General features: G+C 41.1%; 1 pseudogene; it reads right to left on the bottom strand.

Moving 5' to 3' along the window:
* Nucleotides 1-10,680: 10,680 nt before the first annotated feature.
* On the bottom strand, nucleotides 10,681-11,405 carry LOC132360122 (T cell receptor alpha variable 8-4-like; annotated as a pseudogene).
* Between the last annotated feature and the right edge of the window lie 1,627 nt (nucleotides 11,406-13,032).

Here is a 13,032-nt window from a genome sequence, read left to right as displayed (position 1 = left end):
CCATAACATAGTAGATATATGCTATTGCAAAACTGTGTCCAGAACACTAAAAGAGGGAGAGGGCAAATAAACATAATTTATGTAACCTGGAAAATCTTTTAAAAAGTAAATGTGACATTTACTGGGTCCTGAAAGTTGAGTTGGATTTTGCCAACTTGAGAAAGGAATAACATATATAAGAAGAAAAGATTAGAGTGAGTTCATTTGATATGGCTGATGTTCAGAAATCTTGGGGTAATGATGGGGATGAGGATGAACATTTACTGGAAGTAATACTGTAGATGGCCACATAAACCTTGGTTTTAACTTTGGGGTCATGGTGAGCTATAGAACGTCCTGAAATAGAACAGCAATCTAATCTGATGTGTATTTTAGAATGATAACTTCAGGGATAGATTTGGGAAGTAAGAGCTCATGGATAGGGGATATATTTAAGAAGTTATTCCCACCAACTCAGTGAGAGATTGTGAGTACCTGGACCAGGATAGTAACAAGGGGATTGAAAAGAAGTGGTTGAATGTGAGAAATATTTAGAAGACAGAATTGATATGACTTCATATATCAGTCAACTTTGACTAGGGGAATGCTCAGTACAAACAACCTCACAATCTCAGTGACTCACAGGAACTGCTGATGGGTGGGGCTGGGTTCCCCGTTGGTTGTTTGGCCTGAGGCAACCCAACACTGGAGCCTACCTGGGCTCTTTGGTGGGGCTAATGGCAGACTCTGGGAGGGCTCATGCCAAGGGAGTACTTCCCAGAACCTCTGCTGCCAGTGTCCTTGTCGCCACAGTGAGCCACAGCCACCCCCGCCTCTGCAGGAGATCCCCCAACACTAGCAGGTAGGTCTGGTTCAGTCTCCCCTGGGGTCACTGCTCCTTCCCCTGGGTCCCGATGCACACACTACTTTGTGTGTGCCCTCCAAGAGTGGAGTCTCTGTTTCCTCCAGTCCTGTCGAAGTCCTGCAATCAAATCCCTCTAGCCTTCAAAGTCTGATTCTCTAGGAATTCCTCCTTTTGTTGCCGGACCCCCAGGTTGGGAAGCCTGACATGGGGCTCAGAACCTTCACTCCAGTAGGTGGACTTCTGTGGTATAAGTGTTCTCCAGTCTGTGAGTCACCCATGCAGCAGTTATGGGATTTGACTTTATTGTGACTGTGCCCCTCCCACCGTCTCATTGTGGCTTCTCCTTTGTCTTTGGATGTGGGGTATCTTTTTTGGTGAGTTCCAGTGTCTTCCTGTTGATGATTGTTCAGCAGTTAGCTGTGATTCCAGCGCTCTCGCAAGAGGGAGTGAGCACACGTCCTTCTACTCCACCATCTTGAACCAATCTCCTCTATGTGAGCTTTTAATATATCCTGCATTTGAGTCCTTTTTCAGAAATATGCATTGCAAATATAGTTTACCAGTCTGTGCATTGACTTTACAACTTCTTAGCAGTGATTTTTAAATGAGACAATTTAAAAATATACTTTCAGGACTTCTCTGGTGGTGCAGTGGTTAAGAATCTGCCTTCCAGTGACTTCCCTGGTGGTGCAGTAGTTGGGAATCCACCTGCCAATGCAGGGGACACAGGTTCAAGCCCTGGTCCAGGAGAATCCCACATGCCGCGGAGCAACTGAGCCTGTGTGCCTCAACTGCCGAGGCTGTGCTCTGGAGCCTGCAAGCCACAACTACTGGGCCCACGTGCCTAGAGCCCGTGCTCCGCAACAGGGGAGGCCAGGCCACTTCAGTGAGAGGCCTGTACACAGCAATGAAGAGAGGCCCCTGCTCAGCGCAACTAGAGAAAGCCTGTGTGCAACAACGATGACCCAACACAGCTGAAAATAAATAAATAAATAAATAAATATATTAAAAAATAAAATAAAATTTTTTAATTTTTAAAAATAAAAATATATTTTCATGTTCATAAGAAACTAGCTTGAAAGTTTTCTTTGTTTTTTTTAAGAACTTTAGAAATGCTTCCTCTTGGTGACTTCTATTGCTTCTGATGTGAAGTCAGTATCATTTTTAATGATATTTTTCAGAATACAATGCATCAGTTTTCTTGGGTATTAGCAAGATTGTTTCTAATTAAATAGTACCTTGGATTTGCCTTAAATGTCTTGCAAATTTCTGCCAAAACCACAGTGGTGGACTTGCAGAAGTCCTTATTTGTCTTTACAGCATTTCACACAGCATTGCTCCTGAAAAAGGAGCTTGTTTTATAGGAAGTCAAGTATAGCAGTGAGTGGAGGTGCTTGCTATGAGCAAATAGGTTATGGAATGGGTAATGGAAATGGTAGTTATAAATACCAGCTACAATCATGTGGTCATTTGCAGACACATGAACTGTAATAGTCGTAAAAATTTCTTTTTCATTTTGATATGAGTATATTTATGTACACATTAACAATTTTTAAAACCCTTCTCCCATTTGCCAGCCTGTAGTAACATAAAATGCCCTAATATAACTTAATCTTATATTTCATTGTATCTCTGTAGTTAAGACACAGGATTCAATGGGAGAGTGTGACTCAGATAGAAGAGGAAAGAACATCACCCCAAAATGGATAAGTGAAATTGGTATACTCTTAGCAAAAGAGGGTTAGTTTGTTTTTGTCTGAATGAGGAATAATTTCATCATATTAGAAGGAAGCATAGTTTTGCTGTTGTCTTTGTTTGAAAGTTGCATTGTTAAGAGGTACAGATGGATGTCAAGTTGACAAGGAGGGTACTGTGGTAGCTTTGCACTCTTAATTTAAGTATGTATAAATCTACTTCCCAGAATTTGCTTCTCTGTATCGTTCTGGGTTTGGGTTGGCCACGAAAGAGATTTGTGCAAAATTTGGAAGGTACTTGTGATGAAGTACTGATATTTGTTATGTTCTGCTGGTTGATGCAGGGCTCCAGGCACTGGGGCAACTCACACATGTGGCTGCTGATCTGCTAGCTCATCTTATTGTTGACTCACAACTCCTCCACCTCCCACCAGATCTCCTCCTCATCTTCTCTTTGTCTTGGGCCAAGTATGCATGTAGCATGATGGCAAATGACACCGACTTCTCCTGAAGGTCACCCACCATTGTGAGACTGAAGGAGGTGACAAACAAGTTTTACTGTTCCTCTTGTCCTCATGGTTCTATTTCCTTATGAGTCACAGTTGGTCCATGCATTTGTCCACATTCAAATTTCCTCCACAAATGTTACTCTAGTTGACTTACAGTGAACTCAGGTTCAATACCAGATGCAAAGATAACAGCTTTGAATAGACTCCTCCACAAGCTCTAACAATTACATGAGTTGTAATCCTTATAACTAAACTCTTATTCTATATCACTGGTGGTTCTGCTTCTCTGATTGTACCCTAACTGACACAAAGCCTAAGATGAAAGGACTAAGGAAATGATTTTCATGTCGGTTCCAGATAACTAGACCTAGGCTTGTGATGTGAGCATCTTTAGGTGAAACTGCCACTTTTATTAGGGGGCGAGTTTTCAACTTTAGGCAAATTTACACATGTTCTGTATGATTGATTTAAAGTCAAAAATTCTTGATTTGAATTATCTTGATTTGAATTATCCTGGATTATCTGGGTAGGCCCGAAATATAATCACAGGCATCCTTTGCTGACCTGAAAAAAAATAGACTGTCAGATATTTCTCTAGCTAAGGTGAGTTTTATTTGGGAGCAGCAAAGGATAACAATTCGGTGTCTGCAACCATGGCAAGCCACATGCAAGTCCACATCCAGCAAGGGAAGGAGAATGCTTTCATAGAGAGGAAAAGAAAGTTGGGAGGGCTATAGTAAACAGAGTCCATGGCTTTTCATTGACCAGGTCCTTGCCAGGAAAGAAGAGGAATCTTTCTTCTTCCCTTTGCCCTCTGCTGTCTTCACAGATCGTGAGAGCTCCCCCTTGTCTCCCAACTCTATTTAATTGAGTTTCTGTTTATTAATTTTTTACACCTTATAAGACAGAAGAAGAAGGATATTTGACTCCAGAAGAGGAAGGAGCTGGGGTGGTGGAAGCAAGAGGTTGCAGTGATTCAAGAAGGGGTCAGGAACCAAGGAATCCAGGTAGTCTCCAGAAGCTAGAAAAGGCAAGGGATGGGTTCTACCTTAGAGCCTCTAGAAGGACTCAACCCTGCTAAGACCTTGACTGTAGCCAGTGAAATTGATTTCAGATTTCTTGCATCCAGTACTAAAAGAGAATAAATCTGTTTTACGTGACCAAGTTCATATTAAACATTGAGAAAACATTTTTTGTTTGCTTTGCTGCGCTAGCAGGATGGGATACAAGTATTTGCAATTGTCTGTTGGGACACATCGTGGTGAGGCAGACTTGAACATTCTTGAGACACCCAACTAAGCTGGATAACATCTTTATTGGAGTGATTTATTTTCTTTTAATTCCTTTCACTTTTTACCATTTTTGAGTCCAGCATACTGTGGTTAAATATTTATTATAATCCTCTTATCAGCCACTCTGCTAGTTCTAAGTTAGAAGTTTCTAGTGCAGAAGGAGATATAAATTGAGAAGGGAAGATAAAGACCGAAGTCCCAAATCTGTAGGGCCAAAGAAGTGTCTGTGGTTAAAACTGTACTGATGTAAGTAAGGAACACTAAGCATTGCAAATGTGGCGTGGTGGCCTCAGGGTGTGATCATGGCTGGAGGAGGGGCTGAGCCCCGCTGAGGGTCTGTGTACAGGCTGCAGGTACCTGGAGCACCGTGCAGCACAGCACAGAAGTAAATGGCTGAGTCTGTGGTCTGGGAAGAGGAAATGTACAATGAGCTGCGGCGTTCGTTAGGGACTGTCGTGGCATTTAATTTTCCATTTTACTTTGTCCCTGAAAGAATGTAAAACAGATGGATGAGGCAGCCGCCCAGGGTTCTGACGATACCGCTGCACATTCTCCATGGAGGTGGAAAAATTACACCTCAGCGTGGAGCTGGCTCCCTTCTGGAGACTCAGGGCTGGGGGGCTCTGCTCCACATCCACCCCTCACACACCTGATGAGAAACAGAGGAACAGTCACAGCTGAACTCCTACAAAACCCTGAAAGTGTCCCTATAGATGATGAGAAGGGTAGGAAGTCTGCAGAACTTGTCGGCCCCTCCCCCTCCCTCCCTCAGTAGCACGGCAGCTGCTCAGTCCTTCCGATTCCCTTACTGGGCAGCCCCAGCTCACTGCAAACCTGAGCAAACAAAAGCCCCAGCGCAGCGCCCGCTAGCCGCTGCATGACTCTTTGCCTTGTTGCTGGGAAATTTTCACCTTAAGATACATAGCTAGACCCCTGGGCAGTGAGTGTCATGACTTGTCCCAGAAATGTTCCTGCTCCTGCAGCCAATCAGCTCACCCAGCAAACCCTGCTCAGGTGACACTGACAGGAAGCCCCACCCTTTGGCCTCAACTGAACTGAGAAAGGGCTAGAGAGGGGTAAGAGTGGGGAAAAAAAAAAGGTGATGTTCAATGTTTTAGATATAATTTTGAACCTGATGCCGAGCAGGGCCCTGTGGGGCTCCCGGGCATGGAGGTCTTTTTGTCCCCCATTTCTTGTAGGCAAGACTCCAGCCTCCATAACCTTCCCTGAGTTCCAAAGGGCAGATTCTGAACAGTTGCTAATCAAGGGGGAGCAACAACCTGAGGCAAGATTAAAGGGACCAACAAATATCGTATATTAATGCATATATGTGGAACCTAGAAAAATGGTACAGATGAACCGGTTTGCAGGGCAGAAATTGAGACACATATGTAGAGAACAAACGTATGGACACCAAGGGAGGAAAGTGGTGGGGGGTGTGGGTGGGGGTGTGATGAACTGGGAGATTAGGATTGACGTGTATACACTGATGTGTATAAAATGGATGACTAATAAGAACCTGCTGTATAAAAAAATAAATAAAATAAAATTCAAAAAAATAAAAAAATAAAGGGACCAGAGAAGCTCATCAAGATTAGGAGACCACCTGAGACCCTGCACACACCCTAATCTTGTCAGCAACCCCACCCTTTTGAAACTTTGCAGAAGAAAGAAGAATGCAAGACTGTTACTGCCTTGACCCCTATCACATACCTCTGACCACTACCCCTGACTATATAACCTCTCCCTATTCCCCAGTGAGGGGGGCACAGTTCTTGAGGCACTAGCCTACTGTGTTGCCCCTTTGCCTGGCAAAGAAATAAAGCCATGCTTTCTTTCTCCTCCATAACTCTGTCTCCGTATTTCAGTTTGGCACTAGTGCACAGAGAGCCAAAATTTTGGCAACAAACCTGTAAAATGGAAGTTTATATTTTTCCCTGATATATATAAATCTTAGGCAATAAAAGTGAAAAAAAAATCAGAAAAATCTGATGTCTATACTTTGAAATTTTCCATCTTCCCTTTTGTTTATGATTCCCTGTTTGATCCAGGGGACTTTTCTGAGAGATATGCATAAAGATAATGACATAGATAAAGATAATAATAACAATGTAAATATAGACAGTTTGCATTACAGCCAGAAATGTCTAGTGCTTGAATCAGGGAATACGGCAGAGCTATTAATTGAAAGGAATATTCAGCAAGAAGCACGTTTCTTATATGCTGATAATAATTTAGTTTTTCTTCACACACATTCTCCCCTCTTTATTATTACTAGCTCCCATTTGTACACTCAGAATGAGGTAGCAGGTAGGTGGGCCCCTGGGCTAGACAGCCGATGTTTGTCAAGCAGAGTAAAATTGAAGCTTTGTTTTCCCTAGACACTCCAAGGACAAAGTTAATGGCAGGAGCTGAGTTCTGCTGGAGTAAAGAGATAAGAAGACCGTTCCTGAGGTCAAGGAATACTCCCCAACTGCACAGTCACAGAAAGACTCCTTGGGGGCGAAAAAGGAGGGGGCAGCACCCCCTAAGAGGCGATGCCAAGCCTCTCACAAGCCTTGGCAGAAAGATGCACACGCATGTTGGGGAGTGTCCTAGAACAGGTCAGATGCAGGAAAAGAAGTGAGATAATTGGCCAAAGGTAAATAAAGACCCAGAAGAACTGCCGTATATAAATGACTTAACTGCCTCTTTGCTGTGGTCCTCCTCATCAGGGAGGACGCCCACACCCTTTCTCTCCTGGTGTGCATTTCTGCCTTGCTCCTGTCTTAAAAAAAAAAACAAAAGATCTGTTTCTCTGTGCGCTCTCCCACATGTTATGCTGTGTCTCTGATAATAAACTTTGTTCCTGTTTTTGCCTCCTTGAGAAATTCATTTTTCAAATGGGGCAAGAGCCAGGGGAACGTTGCTTCTAGCCTCTAGCCCCCCTGGTGGTCTAGTGGCCCGGATTCCTAGCTTTCATCCAGGCTACCCAGGTTCCATTCCTGACAGGGAACTAAGATCTCTCTTCAAGACTGCTCACTGCTGCCTCTCTGAGGTTCAAGAATTTCTCAAATTCTTTGTTGAAAAACAGAATTCAATTGAGTAAATTTGAAGATCATTCGGAGCGAGTGTTGCAGCTTGTAGCCTTTCTTCTGATTGGTAGGTGATGAGGTAACAGGGTGGTGTTTCAGGAATCTTACTCATCAACCTTCCGATTCCAACCAATCTGGGCTCTATGTGCTCAGGGTCAGCACACGGTCACCTTCTTCCACCTGGGTGAAGGGCCTTAGTTTCTGCAGAACAGTGCAAAGACATGTGTCAGATTATTGTGTATATCATTTGAGGAGAAATGAGGACTCTTATCACTGAACTATTGTTGCTTGACTGCTATTCCTTTGTTTCTACACTCCCTCCCTTCCCTAATTAGTAACTGATTGAGTCTGCTCTTTGGAATTCAGGGAAGGTGTAGGAGACTACAGCCTTTTTCTACAAATAAGAAACCAGGAACAAGAAGGAGCTTTTGTATCTGGAAAGGCAACGCAGTTTCCTGCTCCATTTCACTTCTCACTCAGCAGATATCCATAGCACAGCCCAGCCATCTTTTTCCAGGGCTGTACCTGTGAATTGACTTGAAGCCACAGAATTCTTGACAAGAATGGAGAGGACCATAAATAAGACCATGGGTCCCCATAGTGCCTTTTTATGAAAATAAATGATTTTATATGATGTAATTTTATATAATGATATAAACATAATCCATTTAATTATTACTTATGAACTTATAAAAAATGAGCCCTCCAACGTGACTTGATCAGTTTAGCCATACATTTAAGAGTGTTTTAGACCTGGGAAGATGCAAAAATGAATTAGACCTGAATCTTCCTGCAGAGAGCCTGAGATATTGTGGGAGAGACAAATATCTCTATAAATGTGATAAGGGCTTAGAGGATGCCATAGTAAAAGAATGCCAAGGCAGTAACAGTTACATTAAGCCTATATTACATGATTTGATGTTCTACTCTATTCTATGCCTTCTGTGGGGGTGACAAGAGTGGATAGTAGCAAAAGCAAGGATGTGTGATCTTTGAAAGGGGACACTTTATTTTAAATACAAGGAACAGAGAAAATGAGTACGTACGTGGACAGGGCCACCCATCACAAATACACACATACACACATGAATAAATACACTAAAGGACACTAGGTGTCTCTGTCACTTGGGTCTGGGTACAGTCTGTCACCTTAAATAACTAGTAACACCATTCAGGCTCAAGGAAAATGCTTATTCACATACCTTAACAGTTGTCCTTAAAAATACATTTGAATATCTGAAAATTCCTGGGTTGTGCTGAAGGCACATAGAAGGCAGATTCTGATTTGGAAATTGGAGACATTTTAGGGAATATAAAAGAAAACTTAATTATCTAGCCCCATCTTTCCTCTCAGATGGCACAGATGCAATAAATTCTTGCATAATAAAATATTGTTTCCCAGGAGCACAGAGGATCCATTTTCTTGCTTCTCTCACGTACACATCTGTGGTTCTGAAGGGTGTTCATGAATCAGCCCAGTGTCCACAGCAGTTTCTCACGTTGGCTGGAACGCTTTGCCGTATTAAACAATATTTTTTTTTTTTTAAAGCTGATGCTCTTTTTTTTTTTAATTAATTAATTAATTAATTAATTAATTTATGGCTGTGTTGGGTCTTTGTTTCTACGCGAGGGCTTTTCTCCAGTTGCAGCAAGCGGGGGCCACTCTTCATCGCGGTGCGCAGGCCTCTCACTATCGCGGCCCCTCTTGTTGCGGAGCACAGGCTCCAGACGCGCAGGCTCAGTAGTTGTGGCTCACGGGCCCAGCTGCTCCGCGGCATGTGGGATCCTCCCAGACCAGGGCTCGAACCCGTGTCCCCTGCATTGGCAGGCAGATTCCTAACCACTGCGCCACCAGGGAAGCCCTAAACAATATTACTTTTAATTATATATATTTCTTCTAGACTGAACCTGAATAAAGCTGATATTTACTTTAGCCACTAGATGGATATGGAAACTAGAATTTTCAATGGTTTAATTTTTATAAAGGTGTAATTGTTTTAAAATAAATTTAAAATAAAATTTCATTTTTAAATGTTTTTTAAAAACCTGTTGATTTTTATCATGTATATTCTGCTTTCACCGCAACTAGAGAAGGCCCGCGTGCAGCAACAAAGACCCAACACAGCCAAAAAGAAAAGAAAAGAAAAAATAAATAAGTAAATAAAAGTACACTGTTCTTAAAAAAAAAAGAAAAAGAACTGTTTTTAAAGACACATGAAAATAATTTTGGTTTGTGCTTTTCTCTCAGACTCTATAAATGATAATTCTTTGTAGATGGATTTGGAGGTAAAAGGGATGGAAAACAAGGACCTGTAAATTTTCACTGAAGAAAGAGGTAAAGTGATCTGCTGCCACTAAAGTTCAGCTAGACTGTTCAAGAATGTTGCAAATGTTTACTAAAGGCACTGTGAGAAATAATGTAAAAAAATAAGTAAAGATGATCAAGGGATCACTAATTATCATTGGGCAAAGTGGGCATTAAAGAAATAGAATTAGATGGGAGAAAAAGAGGATAGAGGTAGCCCGGGTGAGTCTGATAAAGAAAGGGTGGGATACTCAGAACCACCAAACCCAAGATTCCACGTGGAACTTTGGCATGGCATTGTGTTTAACTTAGAATGCCAATTACTGGGAACCACTGGGTAAAGAAGGCCTTTTTTCCTTCATACTATATTGTCTTTGGAAAGGTCACCCTGTATACATCCTTAAGTGCCAGCTCTAATTAAGTGCACCAGTCCCATATGATTTAGTCAAAGAGTTGAAGTCCTTTAAAGAAAGAAGCCTCTCAGGATACTAGCAAAATAGTCTGGAGATAATGCAGTTAGAAATAAGCCATTGTCCTGGGTTTTCTGATTGCTTGAGAGATGAGATTAATACTGTAAAGCAAATTCTCTGACTTGTCTTATACCAACTCACATGGCCAACCTCAAGATATCTCAGCCCATCACTATTCCAGATGACATGGGAGCAAGTAACTTTCTCCAGCTTGCTGAAAATGCTATAGCCTCATTCCCTCTAGAATCCTGATTCTAGAGGATAAAAATGCCAGACTTCAGAAAACAGGAGTCGTTCCGTTACAAAATGAAAAAGAAAAGAAAAGGAAAGAGAATAGAAGAGAAAAGAAAAGAAGAAAAGAAAAGAAAAATCTAAGATGCCCATGGGAATCAAATACTTCCAGAATTCTATATTCTCTGTATTGCTTGCCTTCACAGAACATGCCAACTTCCTGAAAATAACACAGACTGAGACCCTGAGTCTTTTAAGCTACTATGTGTCAGGAGGTTTGTGTTCAGCTCCCCCTGCAGTCCCAGGCACTGTGTCACTCAGAGCACAGAAGTACTTGGCCGAGTCTTTCCAATGGGCTGATGTTTTCCTCAGGTGGAAGGAGGTCTCACCCTTCCTAAATTCAGCCTCAAAACCTTTGATGCCTGTAACAAGGTTGTTTCCAGATGTGTACTTCAGGAGAAGCTGGAGTCCTTGATTGGGGTACTGCACGTACCAGAAGAGAGTCGGTTGAACAGAAGATGAGTATTTGCACCTCAGCTCCAGACGGGCTCCTTCAGAGACAGTGATGCGGCCGTCAGGCTGGGTCACCGACTGGGCTCCCGTTCCTCCTGAAACATCAATGCTGAATCAATGAACTCAGCCAGAACAAAAAGTCTCTATTCAAAGTCAGTCCAGAACAATGTTCCATGTGCAGACAAGAGAGTAAAATGGAACAGTACTCACTCAGGAACAGGAGGACCTCAAGCATCAAGGTGAACACCAAGGTCATGGTGGAGCAGTGAGGAGGTAGTGAGCTCCTTTCTAGCATATTCCCCACAAACAAGTCTGATGACTGGTGGACTTGAACCCAGGTTGCTCTGAGGTTGAGAAGGAACGACACAGGATTTAGATTTCTTCTTCTGATGGACGTTGTAGGGGGTATTATGGAGAGAGGCTGTCTTAACAACACTGTCTGCCTCTGGTGTCTGAGACGCTTTACATGTCATTGTATAAAAAAATGTTGCCAGAATATCTCTTTAAACTGTAGGGAAGGAAGGTTTGTGTGAGCTTATTCTGGTCTTTTACAGAAAAGCCATTTCCAATTTAGGCAGCAGCGCCCTCCAGGGGCCAAAGAGGGAACTATGGAGAAGTTCACAATTTTTGTGAACCTGCCCCGCCTCCTTTCTGCCCTTCTATGGTTGAATTTCAATGCCCTGTGATTATGTACAGAAGAGGATTTATGTTCTGTAGGCCCTGAATTGTATTAAATTGGGCTTTTTAAAACAACACAAAATTGTGAATTAAAATTTCCCTGTGCTGCTGTATAGCACAGGGAACTATATTCAATGTCCTGGGATAAACCATAGTGGAAAAGAATATAAAAAAGAATGTATATACATGTATAACTGAGTCACTTTGCTGTAGAGCAGAAATTACCACAACACTGTAAATCAACGATACTTCAATTTAAAAAACTGGATACAAAATAATTTTTAGAATGAGAAATAAAATCACAACATATTACATATTTTTTTTAGTATCCAGATTTAACTATGAAGCCAGAAGGAAATAAACCAATATTTTTCAACTGCTGAAAGAGAAGAGTCATCAATCCAGAATTATATACACGTGAAATTACCTTCAGGAATAAAGGAGAAACTGAGACATTCTCAGATGAAGGAAAAGTAAGAAAACTGGTCACCAGCGGGCCTTCCCTGAAAGAATGTCTAAAGGAAGCTCTCTAGACAGAAATAAAATGATAAAAGAAAAAATCTTGAAACAAGAAGAAGGAAGAAAGAACACAATAAGCAAAAATTGGATAAATACAATAAGCTTTTCTTTTTCTCTTGAATTTCCTAAATTATATTTGGTGGATCCAGAAAAAAATATAACACTGTCTAATGAGGTTCTAAACACACATGGAGGAAATATTAAAGAAAATTACTTTATGAATAAATAAAATAGGGGAGAATAAATGGGTGTAAAGGGAGGTGACATTTCTATACTTCATTCAAATAGGTAAAATGATATTACCAATAGACTGTGTTATATATATATAATGTACTACTTAGAGCAACCATTTTTAAAAAACTATACAATAAGGCACATCTAAAACACTATAGGTAAATTGATATATAATTCTAGAAAATGTTGAATAAATCACAGGAAGTCAGAGGAAAAAACACAGGGAACAAAAAACAGTGAGAACAAAAAATCAAATAAAATGGAAGATTAAGTCCTAAAACATCAAGACGTTAAATGCAAATGATCTACATACACAAACTAAGACACAGAGATTGGTCTGCATACACTAATGACAAGACAGTTCAGACAAAAAGTGGATTAAAAAACATGACCCAACTATAGCTGTCTAAAAGAAACTCATTTCAAATACCACATAGTCATCTTGAAAGTAAAAGGATGGAAAAAGATATATTATGCAAACATTAATCAAAGGAAAGTAGTAATGGCTCTATTAATATCAGATAAACTAGATAGACTTCTGAACAAAGAAAATTACCAGAGACAGAGAGGAACATTATATACTGATGAAGAGGATAAATTACCAAGAAGATGTAGCAATCCTAAATCTGTATGTACCAACTAACAGAGCTGAAAAATAAGTGGAACAAA

Source organism: Balaenoptera ricei, chromosome 2 (assembly GCF_028023285.1).
Source record: "Balaenoptera ricei isolate mBalRic1 chromosome 2, mBalRic1.hap2, whole genome shotgun sequence".
Classification (NCBI taxonomy): Eukaryota; Metazoa; Chordata; class Mammalia; order Artiodactyla; family Balaenopteridae; genus Balaenoptera; species Balaenoptera ricei.
This window is presented reverse-complemented; position numbering and strand designations above follow the sequence as displayed.